The sequence below is a fragment of the Hyla sarda genome, unplaced genomic scaffold, assembly GCF_029499605.1.
Source record: "Hyla sarda isolate aHylSar1 unplaced genomic scaffold, aHylSar1.hap1 scaffold_751, whole genome shotgun sequence".
Classification (NCBI taxonomy): Eukaryota; Metazoa; Chordata; class Amphibia; order Anura; family Hylidae; genus Hyla; species Hyla sarda.
Genome location: NW_026610775.1, coordinates 48,155 through 67,903, shown reverse-complemented (window position 1 = coordinate 67,903; position 19,749 = coordinate 48,155). Strand labels below are relative to the sequence as shown.

The window sequence follows — 19,749 nt, the reverse complement described above, 5'->3', positions numbered from 1 at the left end:
CCACGGGAAGCTGTAAGCATAGAGGACATGCCTGCACCCCATTGGACTTACCTGTGTGGGTTAAATCCGGGTTATTTGACAACCTATGGCGGTGATGGTTCTGCTCAGGCAGAGCAGTGCTGATGCTCCTCATAAAGCTGTCGCTGCTGTGAAGGTTCTAGGTGACATCACAAATCCCTTTGGTTACATACACAACAAAGCTGGGTTGTTGTTGTTTACACTCTGCAAGGCCTGTGGAAGTGAGTGACATCATAGCACTGTAGTTCTGAGGGTTCAAGATGGATGCAACAATCTCCTGTTGCTTCTATGAAGGCCGTAATAGACGACATCACCAAACAGCTCCATAGTCACATACACAGCAAAGGAGAGATGTTGTTTACACCTAGTGATGTCAGTGGTATTGAGTGACATCACAGCACAGTGCTAAGGCTCCTGGGCCTGGACACAGCAGCGGCTGCAATATCTCAACGGAGAATACGTTTATATCTATGTGTGTGTGTGCGCATATATATATATATATATATATATATATATATATATATATATATATTCTCCGCCGAAATCACTTTTAAACCCATTTCCACCTTTTTTTCCCTTCTCTTCCTCTTACTTTTTTTTCACGTTTTTTTACGTTTTTCTCCTTTTCGCCTCTTTTCTGGGCGTATTATTCTTCTTTTTCTTCTTTTTTTTCGTCTAATGCATACCCCATCAGTGCAGCAATGCTTATTCAATACCGCCAGCAGATGGAGACACTGGGGGATAATTTTCTAAGGATTTATACTGATTTTTCCTGTCTGAATTTGTCGCACAGAAAGTTGCAGGCCAAATATGTGTGACATTTCTGCGACTTTAGCTTCTAGAGCATTTTTACAACATTATACATAGGTGCTGAATACATAAAAAGCGACTGTTCAGCGACAGACAAGTCGCATCGGCTGAAAGTAGGCCAGAATGTCAGTCCATGTTGGAGCAGGTTTAGATACAGTCTAAAGCATAGATCTCAAAGTCTGTGCACAGAATTTAGCAAGGGCCTCGCACCTTCTGATGCATCAGGTAGGTGCACAATAGCATAGCCTAACCCTCTGTACTTTGGTCTATATTGATGCGGGACATAGACAGCCAGCTGATGACCAATCCATTAGTGCAATGGATGGCTGGAAGCATTTGTCTTTGCCTTTGCAATACCACAGAAGCAATGCATGGTCAATGTACAGCAATGACACACCTGTGTGAACAGCCAGGAGACCCCCCCCCCCCCCCCATGTTATGTTACATAGTTACATAGTTAGTACGGTCGAAAAAAGACATATGTCCATCACGTTCAACCAGGGAATTAAGGGGTAGGGGTGTGGCGCGATATTGGGGAAGGGATGAGATTTTATATTTCTTCATAAGCATTAATCTTATTTTGTCAATTAGGAACATTCAGCACCCACCCGCTATCAAGGCAGCTGCCTATCATGTCATGCCCTACCTGCACAGGTGTGCTGGCTACTCAAATGATCCAATTAAGGAGGCCATTTAGTCAGCAGCAGCAGAAGTCCTGTGCCTGGACGCTCCAACAGGGGCCAGACACAAGCAGAAGCAGAAGCAGAAGCAGCAGAAGCAGCAGCAGCACCACCTTTTGTTTTTTGGCTGCAGCAGCAGCAAGGCCCACAGGGCTGGCTAGCTGGCTAGCCAGCAAGCAGGTAGCAATGAAAGTAGGAATCTTTCTTTTTAACCCTGTAAGGGGGTGGTGCACTGTACCCGAAGATACTGCCATATCGGGTCAATGCATAGGGCGACGGAAGCAAGCTTCGAAATCGGCCCCCGTTCTCAAAAATCCATTTAATATATGGTCCCCAGATAGGGGACGTATCAGATATTAAACTGATAAGAACAGATACTACACTTGATCTTAGCCAAAAGGCCGAGAAGCGATAACCGTGAAAGGGGCGGGCCCAACAAGGTCCCCTTCATGGGCACTATCACTGCTTGCTGTCAGGGAGGCTGCCAGACAATTTTCCATGCACACTCTGGGCTGGGGGGCAGTCAACCACCAGTACACACAGCAGAACCTAAACCCATACCATTATTGCTAAGCAGCAAGACAGGGGCCCATTGCACTCCCACGGGGCCTTTTTAAATGCAATCCATAACCCGGATTTGCCAGGAACCCTTCTTACTCCTCCTACTTGCATGTGACACTGGGCTTAGGATCTGCATAGGAAACACACACACAAGCACACACCTACCTTTGTTGCCTGCAGATGCCTCCTTGGCTGTCCCCAAACGGTATCAAACCAACACCCACGGGAAGCTGTAAGCATAGAGGACATGCCTGCACCCCATTGGACTTACCTGTGTGGGTTAAATCCGGGTTATTTGACAACCTATGGCGGTGATGGTTCTGCTCAGGCAGAGCAGTGCTGATGCTCCTCATAAAGCTGTCGCTGCTGTGAAGGTTCTAGGTGACATCACAAATCCCTTTGGTTACATACACAACAAAGCTGGGTTGTTGTTGTTTACACTCTGCAAGGCCTGTGGAAGTGAGTGACATCATAGCACTGTAGTTCTGAGGGTTCAAGATGGATGCAACAATCTCCTGTTGCTTCTATGAAGGCCGTAATAGACGACATCACCAAACAGCTCCATAGTCACATACACAGCAAAGGAGAGATGTTGTTTACACCTAGTGATGTCAGTGGTATTGAGTGACATCACAGCACAGTGCTAAGGCTCCTGGGCCTGGACACAGCAGCGGCTGCAATATCTCAACGGAGAATACGTTTATATCTATGTGTGTGTGTGCGCATATATATATATATATATATATATATATATATATATATATATATATATTTCTCCGCCGAAATCACTTTTAAACCCATTTCCACCTTTTTTTCCCTTCTCTTCCTCTTACTTTTTTTTCACGTTTTTTTACGTTTTTCTCCTTTTCGCCTCTTTTCTGGGCGTATTATTCTTCTTTTTCTTCTTTTTTTTCGTCTAATGCATACCCCATCAGTGCAGCAATGCTTATTCAATACCGCCAGCAGATGGAGACACTGGGGGATAATTTTCTAAGGATTTATACTGATTTTTCCTGTCTGAATTTGTCGCACAGAAAGTTGCAGGCCAAATATGTGTGACATTTCTGCGACTTTAGCTTCTAGAGCATTTTTACAACATTATACATAGGTGCTGAATACATAAAAAGCGACTGTTCAGCGACAGACAAGTCGCATCGGCTGAAAGTAGGCCAGAATGTCAGTCCATGTTGGAGCAGGTTTAGATACAGTCTAAAGCATAGATCTCAAAGTCTGTGCACAGAATTTAGCAAGGGCCTCGCACCTTCTGATGCATCAGGTAGGTGCACAATAGCATAGCCTAACCCTCTGTACTTTGGTCTATATTGATGCGGGACATAGACAGCCAGCTGATGACCAATCCATTAGTGCAATGGATGGCTGGAAGCATTTGTCTTTGCCTTTGCAATACCACAGAAGCAATGCATGGTCAATGTACAGCAATGACACACCTGTGTGAACAGCCAGGAGACCCCCCCCCATGTTATGTTACATAGTTACATAGTTAGTACGGTCGAAAAAAGACATATGTCCATCACGTTCAACCAGGGAATTAAGGGGTAGGGGTGTGGCGCGATATTGGGGAAGGGATGAGATTTTATATTTCTTCATAAGCATTAATCTTATTTTGTCAATTAGGAACATTCAGCACCCACCCGCTATCAAGGCAGCTGCCTATCATGTCATGCCCTACCTGCACAGGTGTGCTGGCTACTCAAATGATCCAATTAAGGAGGCCATTTAGTCAGCAGCAGCAGAAGTCCTGTGCCTGGACGCTCCAACAGGGGCCAGACACAAGCAGAAGCAGAAGCAGCAGAAGCAGCAGCAGCACCACCTTTTGTTTTTTGGCTGCAGCAGCAGCAAGGCCCACAGGGCTGGCTAGCTGGCTAGCCAGCAAGCAGGTAGCAATGAAAGTAGGAATCTTTCTTTTTAACCCTGTAAGGGGGTGGTGCACTGTACCCGAAGATACTGCCATATCGGGTCAATGCATAGGGCGACGGAAGCAAGCTTCGAAATCGGCCCCCGTTCTCAAAAATCCATTTAATATATGGTCCCCAGATAGGGGACGTATCAGATATTAAACTGATAAGAACAGATACTACACTTGATCTTAGCCAAAAGGCCGAGAAGCGATAACCGTGAAAGGGGCGGGCCCAACAAGGTCCCCTTCATGGGCACTATCACTGCTTGCTGTCAGGGAGGCTGCCAGACAATTTTCCATGCACACTCTGGGCTGGGGGGCAGTCAACCACCAGTACACACAGCAGAACCTAAACCCATACCATTATTGCTAAGCAGCAAGACAGGGGCCCATTGCACTCCCACAGGGCCTTTTTAAATGCAATCCATAACCCGGATTTGCCAGGAACCCTTCTTACTCCTCCTACTTGCATGTGACACTGGGCTTAGGATCTGCATAGGAAACACACACACAAGCACACACCTACCTTTGTTGCCTGCAGATGCCTCCTTGGCTGTCCCCAAACGGTATCAAACCAACACCCACGGGAAGCTGTAAGCATAGAGGACATGCCTGCACCCCATTGGACTTACCTGTGTGGGTTAAATCCGGGTTATTTGACAACCTATGGCGGTGATGGTTCTGCTCAGGCAGAGCAGTGCTGATGCTCCTCATAAAGCTGTCGCTGCTGTGAAGGTTCTAGGTGACATCACAAATCCCTTTGGTTACATACACAACAAAGCTGGGTTGTTGTTGTTTACACTCTGCAAGGCCTGTGGAAGTGAGTGACATCATAGCACTGTAGTTCTGAGGGTTCAAGATGGATGCAACAATCTCCTGTTGCTTCTAAGAAGGCCGTAATAGACGACATCACCAAACAGCTCCATAGTCACATACACAGCAAAGGAGAGATGTTGTTTACACCTAGTGATGTCAGTGGTATTGAGTGACATCACAGCACAGTGCTAAGGCTCCTGGGCCTGGACACAGCAGCGGCTGCAATATCTCAACGGAGAATACGTTTATATCTATGTGTGTGTGTGCGCATATATATATATATATATATATATATATATATATATATATATATATATTTCTCCGCCGAAATCACTTTTAAACCCATTTCCACCTTTTTTTCCCTTCTCTTCCTCTTACTTTTTTTTCACGTTTTTTTACATTTTTCTCCTTTTCGCCTCTTTTCTGGGCGTATTATTCTTCTTTTTCTTCTTTTTTTTCGTCTAATGCATACCCCATCAGTGCAGCAATGCTTATTCAATACCGCCAGCAGATGGAGACACTGGGGGATAATTTTCTAAGGATTTATACTGATTTTTCCTGTCTGAATTTGTCGCACAGAAAGTTGCAGGCCAAATATGTGTGACATTTCTGCGACTTTAGCTTCTAGAGCATTTTTACAACATTATACATAGGTGCTGAATACATAAAAAGCGACTGTTCAGCGACAGACAAGTCGCATCGGCTGAAAGTAGGCCAGAATGTCAGTCCATGTTGGAGCAGGTTTAGATACAGTCTAAAGCATAGATCTCAAAGTCTGTGCACAGAATTTAGCAAGGGCCTCGCACCTTCTGATGCATCAGGTAGGTGCACAATAGCATAGCCTAACCCTCTGTACTTTGGTCTATATTGATGCGGGACATAGACAGCCAGCTGATGACCAATCCATTAGTGCAATGGATGGCTGGAAGCATTTGTCTTTGCCTTTGCAATACCACAGAAGCAATGCATGGTCAATGTACAGCAATGACACACCTGTGTGAACAGCCAGGAGACCCCCCCCCCCCCCCCCCCATGTTATGTTACATAGTTACATAGTTAGTACGGTCGAAAAAAGACATATGTCCATCACGTTCAACCAGGGAATTAAGGGGTAGGGGTGTGGCGCGATATTGGGGAAGGGATGAGATTTTATATTTCTTCATAAGCATTAATCTTATTTTGTCAATTAGGAACATTCAGCACCCACCCGCTATCAAGGCAGCTGCCTATCATGTCATGCCCTACCTGCACAGGTGTGCTGGCTACTCAAATGATCCAATTAAGGAGGCCATTTAGTCAGCAGCAGCAGAAGTCCTGTGCCTGGACGCTCCAACAGGGGCCAGACACAAGCAGAAGCAGAAGCAGCAGAAGCAGCAGCAGCACCACCTTTTGTTTTTTGGCTGCAGCAGCAGCAAGGCCCACAGGGCTGGCTAGCTGGCTAGCCAGCAAGCAGGTAGCAATGAAAGTAGGAATCTTTCTTTTTAACCCTGTAAGGGGGTGGTGCACTGTACCCGAAGATACTGCCATATCGGGTCAATGCATAGGGCGACGGAAGCAAGCTTCGAAATCGGCCCCCGTTCTCAAAAATCCATTTAATATATGGTCCCCAGATAGGGGACGTATCAGATATTAAACTGATAAGAACAGATACTACACTTGATCTTAGCCAAAAGGCCGAGAAGCGATAACCGTGAAAGGGGCGGGCCCAACAAGGTCCCCTTCATGGGCACTATCACTGCTTGCTGTCAGGGAGGCTGCCAGACAATTTTCCATGCACACTCTGGGCTGGGGGGCAGTCAACCACCAGTACACACAGCAGAACCTAAACCCATACCATTATTGCTAAGCAGCAAGACAGGGGCCCATTGCACTCCCACGGGGCCTTTTTAAATGCAATCCATAACCCGGATTTGCCAGGAACCCTTCTTACTCCTCCTACTTGCATGTGACACTGGGCTTAGGATCTGCATAGGAAACACACACACAAGCACACACCTACCTTTGTTGCCTGCAGATGCCTCCTTGGCTGTCCCCAAACGGTATCAAACCAACACCCACGGGAAGCTGTAAGCATAGAGGACATGCCTGCACCCCATTGGACTTACCTGTGTGGGTTAAATCCGGGTTATTTGACAACCTATGGCGGTGATGGTTCTGCTCAGGCAGAGCAGTGCTGATGCTCCTCATAAAGCTGTCGCTGCTGTGAAGGTTCTAGGTGACATCACAAATCCCTTTGGTTACATACACAACAAAGCTGGGTTGTTGTTGTTTACACTCTGCAAGGCCTGTGGAAGTGAGTGACATCATAGCACTGTAGTTCTGAGGGTTCAAGATGGATGCAACAATCTCCTGTTGCTTCTATGAAGGCCGTAATAGACGACATCACCAAACAGCTCCATAGTCACATACACAGCAAAGGAGAGATGTTGTTTACACCTAGTGATGTCAGTGGTATTGAGTGACATCACAGCACAGTGCTAAGGCTCCTGGGCCTGGACACAGCAGCGGCTGCAATATCTCAACGGAGAATACGTTTATATCTATGTGTGTGTGTGCGCATATATATATATATATATATATATATATATATATATATATATATATATATATATTTCTCCGCCGAAATCACTTTTAAACCCATTTCCACCTTTTTTTCCCTTCTCTTCCTCTTACTTTTTTTTCACGTTTTTTTAAGTTTTTCTCCTTTTCGCCTCTTTTCTGGGCGTATTATTCTTCTTTTTCTTCTTTTTTTTCGTCTAATGCATACCCCATCAGTGCAGCAATGCTTATTCAATACCGCCAGCAGATGGAGACACTGGGGGATAATTTTCTAAGGATTTATACTGATTTTTCCTGTCTGAATTTGTCGCACAGAAAGTTGCAGGCCAAATATGTGTGACATTTCTGCGACTTTAGCTTCTAGAGCATTTTTACAACATTATACATAGGTGCTGAATACATAAAAAGCGACTGTTCAGCGACAGACAAGTCGCATCGGCTGAAAGTAGGCCAGAATGTCAGTCCATGTTGGAGCAGGTTTAGATACAGTCTAAAGCATAGATCTCAAAGTCTGTGCACAGAATTTAGCAAGGGCCTCGCACCTTCTGATGCATCAGGTAGGTGCACAATAGCATAGCCTAACCCTCTGTACTTTGGTCTATATTGATGCGGGACATAGACAGCCAGCTGATGACCAATCCATTAGTGCAATGGATGGCTGGAAGCATTTGTCTTTGCCTTTGCAATACCACAGAAGCAATGCATGGTCAATGTACAGCAATGACACACCTGTGTGAACAGCCAGGAGACCCCCCCCCCCCCATGTTATGTTACATAGTTACATAGTTAGTACGGTTGAAAAAAGACATATGTCCATCACGTTCAACCAGGGAATTAAGGGGTAGGGGTGTGGCGCGATATTGGGGAAGGGATGAGATTTTATATTTCTTCATAAGCATTAATCTTATTTTGTCAATTAGGAACATTCAGCACCCACCCGCTATCAAGGCAGCTGCCTATCATGTCATGCCCTACCTGCACAGGTGTGCTGGCTACTCAAATGATCCAATTAAGGAGGCCATTTAGTCAGCAGCAGCAGAAGTCCTGTGCCTGGACGCTCCAACAGGGGCCAGACACAAGCAGAAGCAGAAGCAGCAGAAGCAGCAGCAGCACCACCTTTTGTTTTTTGGCTGCAGCAGCAGCAAGGCCCACAGGGCTGGCTAGCTGGCTAGCCAGCAAGCAGGTAGCAATGAAAGTAGGAATCTTTCTTTTTAACCCTGTAAGGGGGTGGTGCACTGTACCCGAAGATACTGCCATATCGGGTCAATGCATAGGGCGACGGAAGCAAGCTTCGAAATCGGCCCCCGTTCTCAAAAATCCATTTAATATATGGTCCCCAGATAGGGGACGTATCAGATATTAAACTGATAAGAACAGATACTACACTTGATCTTAGCCAAAAGGCCGAGAAGCGATAACCGTGAAAGGGGCGGGCCCAACAAGGTCCCCTTCATGGGCACTATCACTGCTTGCTGTCAGGGAGGCTGCCAGACAATTTTCCATGCACACTCTGGGCTGGGGGGCAGTCAACCACCAGTACACACAGCAGAACCTAAACCCATACCATTATTGCTAAGCAGCAAGACAGGGGCCCATTGCACTCCCACGGGGCCTTTTTAAATGCAATCCATAACCCGGATTTGCCAGGAACCCTTCTTACTCCTCCTACTTGCATGTGACACTGGGCTTAGGATCTGCATAGGAAACACACACACAAGCACACACCTACCTTTGTTGCCTGCAGATGCCTCCTTGGCTGTCCCCAAACGGTATCAAACCAACACCCACGGGAAGCTGTAAGCATAGAGGACATGCCTGCACCCCATTGGACTTACCTGTGTGGGTTAAATCCGGGTTATTTGACAACCTATGGCGGTGATGGTTCTGCTCAGGCAGAGCAGTGCTGATGCTCCTCATAAAGCTGTCGCTGCTGTGAAGGTTCTAGGTGACATCACAAATCCCTTTGGTTACATACACAACAAAGCTGGGTTGTTGTTGTTTACACTCTGCAAGGCCTGTGGAAGTGAGTGACATCATAGCACTGTAGTTCTGAGGGTTCAAGATGGATGCAACAATCTCCTGTTGCTTCTATGAAGGCCGTAATAGACGACATCACCAAACAGCTCCATAGTCACATACACAGCAAAGGAGAGATGTTGTTTACACCTAGTGATGTCAGTGGTATTGAGTGACATCACAGCACAGTGCTAAGGCTCCTGGGCCTGGACACAGCAGCGGCTGCAATATCTCAACGGAGAATACGTTTATATCTATGTGTGTGTGTGCGCATATATATATATATATATATATATATATATATATATATATATATATTTCTCCGCCGAAATCACTTTTAAACCCATTTCCACCTTTTTTTCCCTTCTCTTCCTCTTACTTTTTTTTCACGTTTTTTTACGTTTTTCTCCTTTTCGCCTCTTTTCTGGGCGTATTATTCTTCTTTTTCTTCTTTTTTTTCGTCTAATGCATACCCCATCAGTGCAGCAATGCTTATTCAATACCGCCAGCAGATGGAGACACTGGGGGATAATTTTCTAAGGATTTATACTGATTTTTCCTGTCTGAATTTGTCGCACAGAAAGTTGCAGGCCAAATATGTGTGACATTTCTGCGACTTTAGTTTCTAGAGCATTTTTACAACATTATACATAGGTGCTGAATACATAAAAAGCGACTGTTCAGCGACAGACAAGTCGCATCGGCTGAAAGTAGGCCAGAATGTCAGTCCATGTTGGAGCAGGTTTAGATACAGTCTAAAGCATAGATCTCAAAGTCTGTGCACAGAATTTAGCAAGGGCCTCGCACCTTCTGATGCATCAGGTAGGTGCACAATAGCATAGCCTAACCCTCTGTACTTTGGTCTATATTGATGCGGGACATAGACAGCCAGCTGATGACCAATCCATTAGTGCAATGGATGGCTGGAAGCATTTGTCTTTGCCTTTGCAATACCACAGAAGCAATGCATGGTCAATGTACAGCAATGACACACCTGTGTGAACAGCCAGGAGACCCCCCCCCCCCCCCCCATGTTATGTTACATAGTTACATAGTTAGTACGGTCGAAAAAAGACATATGTCCATCACGTTCAACCAGGGAATTAAGGGGTAGGGGTGTGGCGCGATATTGGGGAAGGGATGAGATTTTATATTTCTTCATAAGCATTAATCTTATTTTGTCAATTAGGAACATTCAGCACCCACCCGCTATCAAGGCAGCTGCCTATCATGTCATGCCCTACCTGCACAGGTGTGCTGGCTACTCAAATGATCCAATTAAGGAGGCCATTTAGTCAGCAGCAGCAGAAGTCCTGTGCCTGGACGCTCCAACAGGGGCCAGACACAAGCAGAAGCAGAAGCAGCAGAAGCAGCAGCAGCACCACCTTTTGTTTTTTGGCTGCAGCAGCAGCAAGGCCCACAGGGCTGGCTAGCTGGCTAGCCAGCAAGCAGGTAGCAATGAAAGTAGGAATCTTTCTTTTTAACCCTGTAAGGGGGTGGTGCACTGTACCCGAAGATACTGCCATATCGGGTCAATGCATAGGGCGACGGAAGCAAGCTTCGAAATCGGCCCCCGTTCTCAAAAATCCATTTAATATATGGTCCCAGGATAGGGGACGTATCAGATATTAAACTGATAAGAACAGATACTACACTTGATCTTAGCCAAAAGGCCGAGAAGCGATAACCGTGAAAGGGGCGGGCCCAACAAGGTCCCCTTCATGGGCACTATCACTGCTTGCTGTCAGGGAGGCTGCCAGACAATTTTCCATGCACACTCTGGGCTGGGGGGCAGTCAACCACCAGTACACACAGCAGAACCTAAACCCATACCATTATTGCTAAGCAGCAAGACAGGGGCCCATTGCACTCCCACGGGGCCTTTTTAAATGCAATCCATAACCCGGATTTGCCAGGAACCCTTCTTACTCCTCCTACTTGCATGTGACACTGGGCTTAGGATCTGCATAGGAAACACACACACAAGCACACACCTACCTTTGTTGCCTGCAGATGCCTCCTTGGCTGTCCCCAAACGGTATCAAACCAACACCCACGGGAAGCTGTAAGCATAGAGGACATGCCTGCACCCCATTGGACTTACCTGTGTGGGTTAAATCCGGGTTATTTGACAACCTATGGCGGTGATGGTTCTGCTCAGGCAGAGCAGTGCTGATGCTCCTCATAAAGCTGTCGCTGCTGTGAAGGTTCTAGGTGACATCACAAATCCCTTTGGTTACATACACAACAAAGCTGGGTTGTTGTTGTTTACACTCTGCAAGGCCTGTGGAAGTGAGTGACATCATAGCACTGTAGTTCTGAGGGTTCAAGATGGATGCAACAATCTCCTGTTGCTTCTATGAAGGCCGTAATAGACGACATCACCAAACAGCTCCATAGTCACATACACAGCAAAGGAGAGATGTTGTTTACACCTAGTGATGTCAGTGGTATTGAGTGACATCACAGCACAGTGCTAAGGCTCCTGGGCCTGGACACAGCAGCGGCTGCAATATCTCAACGGAGAATACGTTTATATCTATGTGTGTGTGTGCGCATATATATATATATATATATATATATATATATATATATATATATATATATTTCTCCGCCGAAATCACTTTTAAACCCATTTCCACCTTTTTTTCCCTTCTCTTCCTCTTACTTTTTTTTCACGTTTTTTTACGTTTTTCTCCTTTTCGCCTCTTTTCTGGGCGTATTATTCTTCTTTTTCTTCTTTTTTTTCGTCTAATGCATACCCCATCAGTGCAGCAATGCTTATTCAATACCGCCAGCAGATGGAGACACTGGGGGATAATTTTCTAAGGATTTATACTGATTTTTCCTGTCTGAATTTGTCGCACAGAAAGTTGCAGGCCAAATATGTGTGACATTTCTGCGACTTTAGCTTCTAGAGCATTTTTACAACATTATACATAGGTGCTGAATACATAAAAAGCGACTGTTCAGCGACAGACAAGTCGCATCGGCTGAAAGTAGGCCAGAATGTCAGTCCATGTTGGAGCAGGTTTAGATACAGTCTAAAGCATAGATCTCAAAGTCTGTGCACAGAATTTAGCAAGGGCCTCGCACCTTCTGATGCATCAGGTAGGTGCACAATAGCATAGCCTAACCCTCTGTACTTTGGTCTATATTGATGCGGGACATAGACAGCCAGCTGATGACCAATCCATTAGTGCAATGGATGGCTGGAAGCATTTGTCTTTGCCTTTGCAATACCACAGAAGCAATGCATGGTCAATGTACAGCAATGACACACCTGTGTGAACAGCCAGGAGACCCCCCCCCCCCCCCCCCCCCCATGTTATGTTACATAGTTACATAGTTAGTACGGTCGAAAAAAGACATATGTCCATCACGTTCAACCAGGGAATTAAGGGGTAGGGGTGTGGCGCGATATTGGGGAAGGGATGAGATTTTATATTTCTTCATAAGCATTAATCTTATTTTGTCAATTAGGAACATTCAGCACCCACCCGCTATCAAGGCAGCTGCCTATCATGTCATGCCCTACCTGCACAGGTGTGCTGGCTACTCAAATGATCCAATTAAGGAGGCCATTTAGTCAGCAGCAGCAGAAGTCCTGTGCCTGGACGCTCCAACAGGGGCCAGACACAAGCAGAAGCAGAAGCAGCAGAAGCAGCAGCAGCACCACCTTTTGTTTTTTGGCTGCAGCAGCAGCAAGGCCCACAGGGCTGGCTAGCTGGCTAGCCAGCAAGCAGGTAGCAATGAAAGTAGGAATCTTTCTTTTTAACCCTGTAAGGGGGTGGTGCACTGTACCCGAAGATACTGCCATATCGGGTCAATGCATAGGGCGACGGAAGCAAGCTTCGAAATCGGCCCCCGTTCTCAAAAATCCATTTAATATATGGTCCCCAGATAGGGGACGTATCAGATATTAAACTGATAAGAACAGATACTACACTTGATCTTAGCCAAAAGGCCGAGAAGCGATAACCGTGAAAGGGGCGGGCCCAACAAGGTCCCCTTCATGGGCACTATCACTGCTTGCTGTCAGGGAGGCTGCCAGACAATTTTCCATGCACACTCTGGGCTGGGGGGCAGTCAACCACCAGTACACACAGCAGAACCTAAACCCATACCATTATTGCTAAGCAGCAAGACAGGGGCCCATTGCACTCCCACGGGGCCTTTTTAAATGCAATCCATAACCCGGATTTGCCAGGAACCCTTCTTACTCCTCCTACTTGCATGTGACACTGGGCTTAGGATCTGCATAGGAAACACACACACAAGCACACACCTACCTTTGTTGCCTGCAGATGCCTCCTTGGCTGTCCCCAAACGGTATCAAACCAACACCCACGGGAAGCTGTAAGCATAGAGGACATGCCTGCACCCCATTGGACTTACCTGTGTGGGTTAAATCCGGGTTATTTGACAACCTATGGCGGTGATGGTTCTGCTCAGGCAGAGGGGTGCTGATGCTCCTCATAAAGCTGTCGCTGCTGTGAAGGTTCTAGGTGACATCACAAATCCCTTTGGTTACATACACAACAAAGCTGGGTTGTTGTTGTTTACACTCTGCAAGGCCTGTGGAAGTGAGTGACATCATAGCACTGTAGTTCTGAGGGTTCAAGATGGATGCAACAATCTCCTGTTGCTTCTATGAAGGCCGTAATAGACGACATCACCAAACAGCTCCATAGTCACATACACAGCAAAGGAGAGATGTTGTTTACACCTAGTGATGTCAGTGGTATTGAGTGACATCACAGCACAGTGCTAAGGCTCCTGGGCCTGGACACAGCAGCGGCTGCAATATCTCAACGGAGAATACGTTTATATCTATGTGTGTGTGTGCGCATATATATATATATATATATATATATATATATATATATATATATATATTTCTCCGCCGAAATCACTTTTAAACCCATTTCCACCTTTTTTTCCCTTCTCTTCCTCTTACTTTTTTTTCACGTTTTTTTACGTTTTTCTCCTTTTCGCCTCTTTTCTGGGCGTATTATTCTTCTTTTTCTTCTTTTTTTTCGTCTAATGCATACCCCATCAGTGCAGCAATGCTTATTCAATACCGCCAGCAGATGGAGACACTGGGGGATAATTTTCTAAGGATTTATACTGATTTTTCCTGTCTGAATTTGTCGCACAGAAAGTTGCAGGCCAAATATGTGTGACATTTCTGCGACTTTAGTTTCTAGAGCATTTTTACAACATTATACATAGGTGCTGAATACATAAAAAGCGACTGTTCAGCGACAGACAAGTCGCATCGGCTGAAAGTAGGCCAGAATGTCAGTCCATGTTGGAGCAGGTTTAGATACAGTCTAAAGCATAGATCTCAAAGTCTGTGCACAGAATTTAGCAAGGGCCTCGCACCTTCTGATGCATCAGGTAGGTGCACAATAGCATAGCCTAACCCTCTGTACTTTGGTCTATATTGATGCGGGACATAGACAGCCAGCTGATGACCAATCCATTAGTGCAATGGATGGCTGGAAGCATTTGTCTTTGCCTTTGCAATACCACAGAAGCAATGCATGGTCAATGTACAGCAATGACACACCTGTGTGAACAGCCAGGAGCCCCCCCCCCCCCCCCCCCATGTTATGTTACATAGTTACATAGTTAGTACGGTCGAAAAAAGACATATGTCCATCACGTTCAACCAGGGAATTAAGGGGTAGGGGTGTGGCGCGATATTGGGGAAGGGATGAGATTTTATATTTCTTCATAAGCATTAATCTTATTTTGTCAATTAGGAACATTCAGCACCCACCCGCTATCAAGGCAGCTGCCTATCATGTCATGCCCTACCTGCACAGGTGTGCTGGCTACTCAAATGATCCAATTAAGGAGGCCATTTAGTCAGCAGCAGCAGAAGTCCTGTGCCTGGACGCTCCAACAGGGGCCAGACACAAGCAGAAGCAGAAGCAGCAGAAGCAGCAGCAGCACCACCTTTTGTTTTTTGGCTGCAGCAGCAGCAAGGCCCACAGGGCTGGCTAGCTGGCTAGCCAGCAAGCAGGTAGCAATGAAAGTAGGAATCTTTCTTTTTAACCCTGTAAGGGGGTGGTGCACTGTACCCGAAGATACTGCCATATCGGGTCAATGCATAGGGCGACGGAAGCAAGCTTCGAAATCGGCCCCCGTTCTCAAAAATCCATTTAATATATGGTCCCCAGATAGGGGACGTATCAGATATTAAACTGATAAGAACAGATACTACACTTGATCTTAGCCAAAAGGCCGAGAAGCGATAACCGTGAAAGGGGCGGGCCCAACAAGGTCCCCTTCATGGGCACTATCACTGCTTGCTGTCAGGGAGGCTGCCAGACAATTTTCCATGCACACTCTGGGCTGGGGGGCAGTCAACCACCAGTACACACAGCAGAACCTAAACCCATACCATTATTGCTAAGCAGCAAGACAGGGGCCCATTGCACTCCCACGGGGCCTTTTTAAATGCAATCCATAACCCGGATTTGCCAGGAACCCTTCTTACTCCTCCTACTTGCATGTGACACTGGGCTTAGGATCTGCATAGGAAACACACACACAAGCACACACCTACCTTTGTTGCCTGCAGATGCCTCCTTGGCTGTCCCCAAACGGTATCAAACCAACACCCACGGGAAGCTGTAAGCATAGAGGACATGCCTGCACCCCATTGGACTTACCTGTGTGGGTTAAATCCGGGTTATTTGACAACCTATGGCGGTGATGGTTCTGCTCAGGCAGAGCAGTGCTGATGCTCCTCATAAAGCTGTCGCTGCTGTGAAGGTTCTAGGTGACATCACAAATCCCTTTGGTTACATACACAACAAAGCTGGGTTGTTGTTGTTTACACTCTGCAAGGCCTGTGGAAGTGAGTGACATCATAGCACTGTAGTTCTGAGGGTTCAAGATGGATGCAACAATCTCCTGTTGCTTCTATGAAGGCCGTAATAGACGACATCACCAAACAGCTCCATAGTCACATACACAGCAAAGGAGAGATGTTGTTTACACCTAGTGATGTCAGTGGTATTGAGTGACATCACAGCACAGTGCTAAGGCTCCTGGGCCTGGACACAGCAGCGGCTGCAATATCTCAACGGAGAATACGTTTATATCTATGTGTGTGTGTGCGCATATATATATATATATATATATATATATATATATATATATATATATATATATTTCTCCGCCGAAATCACTTTTAAACCCATTTCCACCTTTTTTTCCCTTCTCTTCCTCTTACTTTTTTTTCACGTTTTTTTACGTTTTTCTCCTTTTCGCCTCTTTTCTGGGCGTATTATTCTTCTTTTTCTTCTTTTTTTTCGTCTAATGCATACCCCATCAGTGCAGCAATGCTTATTCAATACCGCCAGCAGATGGAGACACTGGGGGATAATTTTCTAAGGATTTATACTGATTTTTCCTGTCTGAATTTGTCGCACAGAAAGTTGCAGGCCAAATATGTGTGACATTTCTGCGACTTTAGTTTCTAGAGCATTTTTACAACATTATACATAGGTGCTGAATACATAAAAAGCGACTGTTCAGCGACAGACAAGTCGCATCGGCTGAAAGTAGGCCAGAATGTCAGTCCATGTTGGAGCAGGTTTAGATACAGTCTAAAGCATAGATCTCAAAGTCTGTGCACAGAATTTAGCAAGGGCCTCGCACCTTCTGATGCATCAGGTAGGTGCACAATAGCATAGCCTAACCCTCTGTACTTTGGTCTATATTGATGCGGGACATAGACAGCCAGCTGATGACCAATCCATTAGTGCAATGGATGGCTGGAAGCATTTGTCTTTGCCTTTGCAATACCACAGAAGCAATGCATGGTCAATGTACAGCAATGACACACCTGTGTGAACAGCCAGGAGACCCCCCCCCCCCCCCCCCCATGTTATGTTACATAGTTACATAGTTAGTACGGTCGAAAAAAGACATATGTCCATCACGTTCAACCAGGGAATTAAGGGGTAGGGGTGTGGCGCGATATTGGGGAAGGGATGAGATTTTATATTTCTTCATAAGCATTAATCTTATTTTGTCAATTAGGAACATTCAGCACCCACCCGCTATCAAGGCAGCTGCCTATCATGTCATGCCCTACCTGCACAGGTGTGCTGGCTACTCAAATGATCCAATTAAGGAGGCCATTTAGTCAGCAGCAGCAGAAGTCCTGTGCCTGGACGCTCCAACAGGGGCCAGACACAAGCAGAAGCAGAAGCAGCAGAAGCAGCAGCAGCACCACCTTTTGTTTTTTGGCTGCAGCAGCAGCAAGGCCCACAGGGCTGGCTAGCTGGCTAGCCAGCAAGCAGGTAGCAATGAAAGTAGGAATCTTTCTTTTTAACCCTGTAAGGGGGTGGTGCACTGTACCCGAAGATACTGCCATATCGGGTCAATGCATAGGGCGACGGAAGCAAGCTTCGAAATCGGCCCCCGTTCTCAAAAATCCATTTAATATATGGTCCCAGGATAGGGGACGTATCAGATATTAAACTGATAAGAACAGATACTACACTTGATCTTAGCCAAAAGGCCGAGAAGCGATAACCGTGAAAGGGGCGGGCCCAACAAGGTCCCCTTCATGGGCACTATCACTGCTTGCTGTCAGGGAGGCTGCCAGACAATTTTCCATGCACACTCTGGGCTGGGGGGCAGTCAACCACCAGTACACACAGCAGAACCTAAACCCATACCATTATTGCTAAGCAGCAAGACAGGGGCCCATTGCACTCCCACGGGGCCTTTTTAAATGCAATCCATAACCCGGATTTGCCAGGAACCCTTCTTACTCCTCCTACTTGCATGTGACACTGGGCTTAGGATCTGCATAGGAAACACACACACAAGCACACACCTACCTTTGTTGCCTGCAGATGCCTCCTTGGCTGTCCCCAAACGGTATCAAACCAACACCCACGGGAAGCTGTAAGCATAGAGGACATGCCTGCACCCCATTGGACTTACCTGTGTGGGTTAAATCCGGGTTATTTGACAACCTATGGCGGTGATGGTTCTGCTCAGGCAGAGCAGTGCTGATGCTCCTCATAAAGCTGTCGCTGCTGTGAAGGTTCTAGGTGACATCACAAATCCCTTTGGTTACATACACAACAAAGCTGGGTTGTTGTTGTTTACACTCTGCAAGGCCTGTGGAAGTGAGTGACATCATAGCACTGTAGTTCTGAGGGTTCAAGATGGATGCAACAATCTCCTGTTGCTTCTATGAAGGCCGTAATAGACGACATCACCAAACAGCTCCATAGTCACATACACAGCAAAGGAGAGATGTTGTTTACACCTAGTGATGTCAGTGGTATTGAGTGACATCACAGCACAGTGCTAAGGCTCCTGGGCCTGGACACAGCAGCGGCTGCAATATCTCAACGGAGAATACGTTTATATCTATGTGTGTGTGTGCGCATATATATATATATATATATATATATATATATATATATATATATATATTTCTCCGCCGAAATCACTTTTAAACCCATTTCCACCTTTTTTTCCCTTCTCTTCCTCTTACTTTTTTTTCACGTTTTTTTACGTTTTTCTCCTTTTCGCCTCTTTTCTGGGCGTATTATTCTTCTTTTTCTTCTTTTTTTTCGTCTAATGCATACCCCATCAGTGCAGCAATGCTTATTCAATACCGCCAGCAGATGGAGACACTGGGGGATAATTTTCTAAGGATTTATACTGATTTTTCCTGTCTGAATTTGTCGCACAGAAAGTTGCAGGCCAAATATGTGTGACATTTCTGCGACTTTAGCTTCTAGAGCATTTTTACAACATTATACATAGGTGCTGAATACATAAAAAGCGACTGTTCAGCGACAGACAAGTCGCATCGGCTGAAAGTAGGCCAGAATGTCAGTCCATGTTGGAGCAGGTTTAGATACAGTCTAAAGCATAGATCTCAAAGTCTGTGCACAGAATTTAGCAAGGGCCTCGCACCTTCTGATGCATCAGGTAGGTGCACAATAGCATAGCCTAACCCTCTGTACTTTGGTCTATATTGATGCGGGACATAGACAGCCAGCTGATGACCAATCCATTAGTGCAATGGATGGCTGGAAGCATTTGTCTTTGCCTTTGCAATACCACAGAAGCAATGCATGGTCAATGTACAGCAATGACACACCTGTGTGAACAGCCAGGAGACCCCCCCCCCCCCCCCCCATGTTATGTTACATAGTTACATAGTTAGTACGGTCGAAAAAAGACATATGTCCATCACGTTCAACCAGGGAATTAAGGGGTAGGGGTGTGGCGCGATATTGGGGAAGGGATGAGATTTTATATTTCTTCATAAGCATTAATCTTATTTTGTCAATTAGGAACATTCAGCACCCACCC

At 45.9% G+C, this 19,749-nt stretch overlaps 8 non-coding genes across 8 annotated transcripts; all 8 read right to left on the bottom strand.

Annotated features, from left to right (window-relative positions):
• Window positions 1-1,730: 1,730 nt before the first annotated feature.
• On the bottom strand, window positions 1,731-1,921 carry LOC130345448 (U2 spliceosomal RNA). The gene has a single exon (XR_008884163.1). It is a non-coding gene; the product is annotated as a U2 spliceosomal RNA (small nuclear RNA).
• A 2,088-nt stretch (window positions 1,922-4,009) lies between these two features.
• Window positions 4,010-4,200, bottom strand: LOC130345447 (U2 spliceosomal RNA). Its single transcript, XR_008884162.1, has one exon. It is a non-coding gene; the product is annotated as a U2 spliceosomal RNA (small nuclear RNA).
• A 2,098-nt stretch (window positions 4,201-6,298) lies between these two features.
• LOC130345446 (U2 spliceosomal RNA) lies at window positions 6,299-6,489 on the bottom strand. Its single transcript, XR_008884161.1, has one exon. It is a non-coding gene; the product is annotated as a U2 spliceosomal RNA (small nuclear RNA).
• Window positions 6,490-8,587: 2,098 nt separating this feature from the next.
• LOC130345444 (U2 spliceosomal RNA) lies at window positions 8,588-8,778 on the bottom strand. Its single transcript, XR_008884160.1, has one exon. It is a non-coding gene; the product is annotated as a U2 spliceosomal RNA (small nuclear RNA).
• Window positions 8,779-10,872: 2,094 nt separating this feature from the next.
• LOC130345416 (U2 spliceosomal RNA) lies at window positions 10,873-11,063 on the bottom strand. Its single transcript, XR_008884139.1, has one exon. It is a non-coding gene; the product is annotated as a U2 spliceosomal RNA (small nuclear RNA).
• Window positions 11,064-13,166: 2,103 nt separating this feature from the next.
• On the bottom strand, window positions 13,167-13,357 carry LOC130345443 (U2 spliceosomal RNA). Its single transcript, XR_008884159.1, has one exon. It is a non-coding gene; the product is annotated as a U2 spliceosomal RNA (small nuclear RNA).
• A 2,097-nt stretch (window positions 13,358-15,454) lies between these two features.
• Window positions 15,455-15,645, bottom strand: LOC130345441 (U2 spliceosomal RNA). The gene has a single exon (XR_008884157.1). It is a non-coding gene; the product is annotated as a U2 spliceosomal RNA (small nuclear RNA).
• A 2,102-nt stretch (window positions 15,646-17,747) lies between these two features.
• LOC130345415 (U2 spliceosomal RNA) lies at window positions 17,748-17,938 on the bottom strand. Its single transcript, XR_008884138.1, has one exon. It is a non-coding gene; the product is annotated as a U2 spliceosomal RNA (small nuclear RNA).
• Between the last annotated feature and the right edge of the window lie 1,811 nt (window positions 17,939-19,749).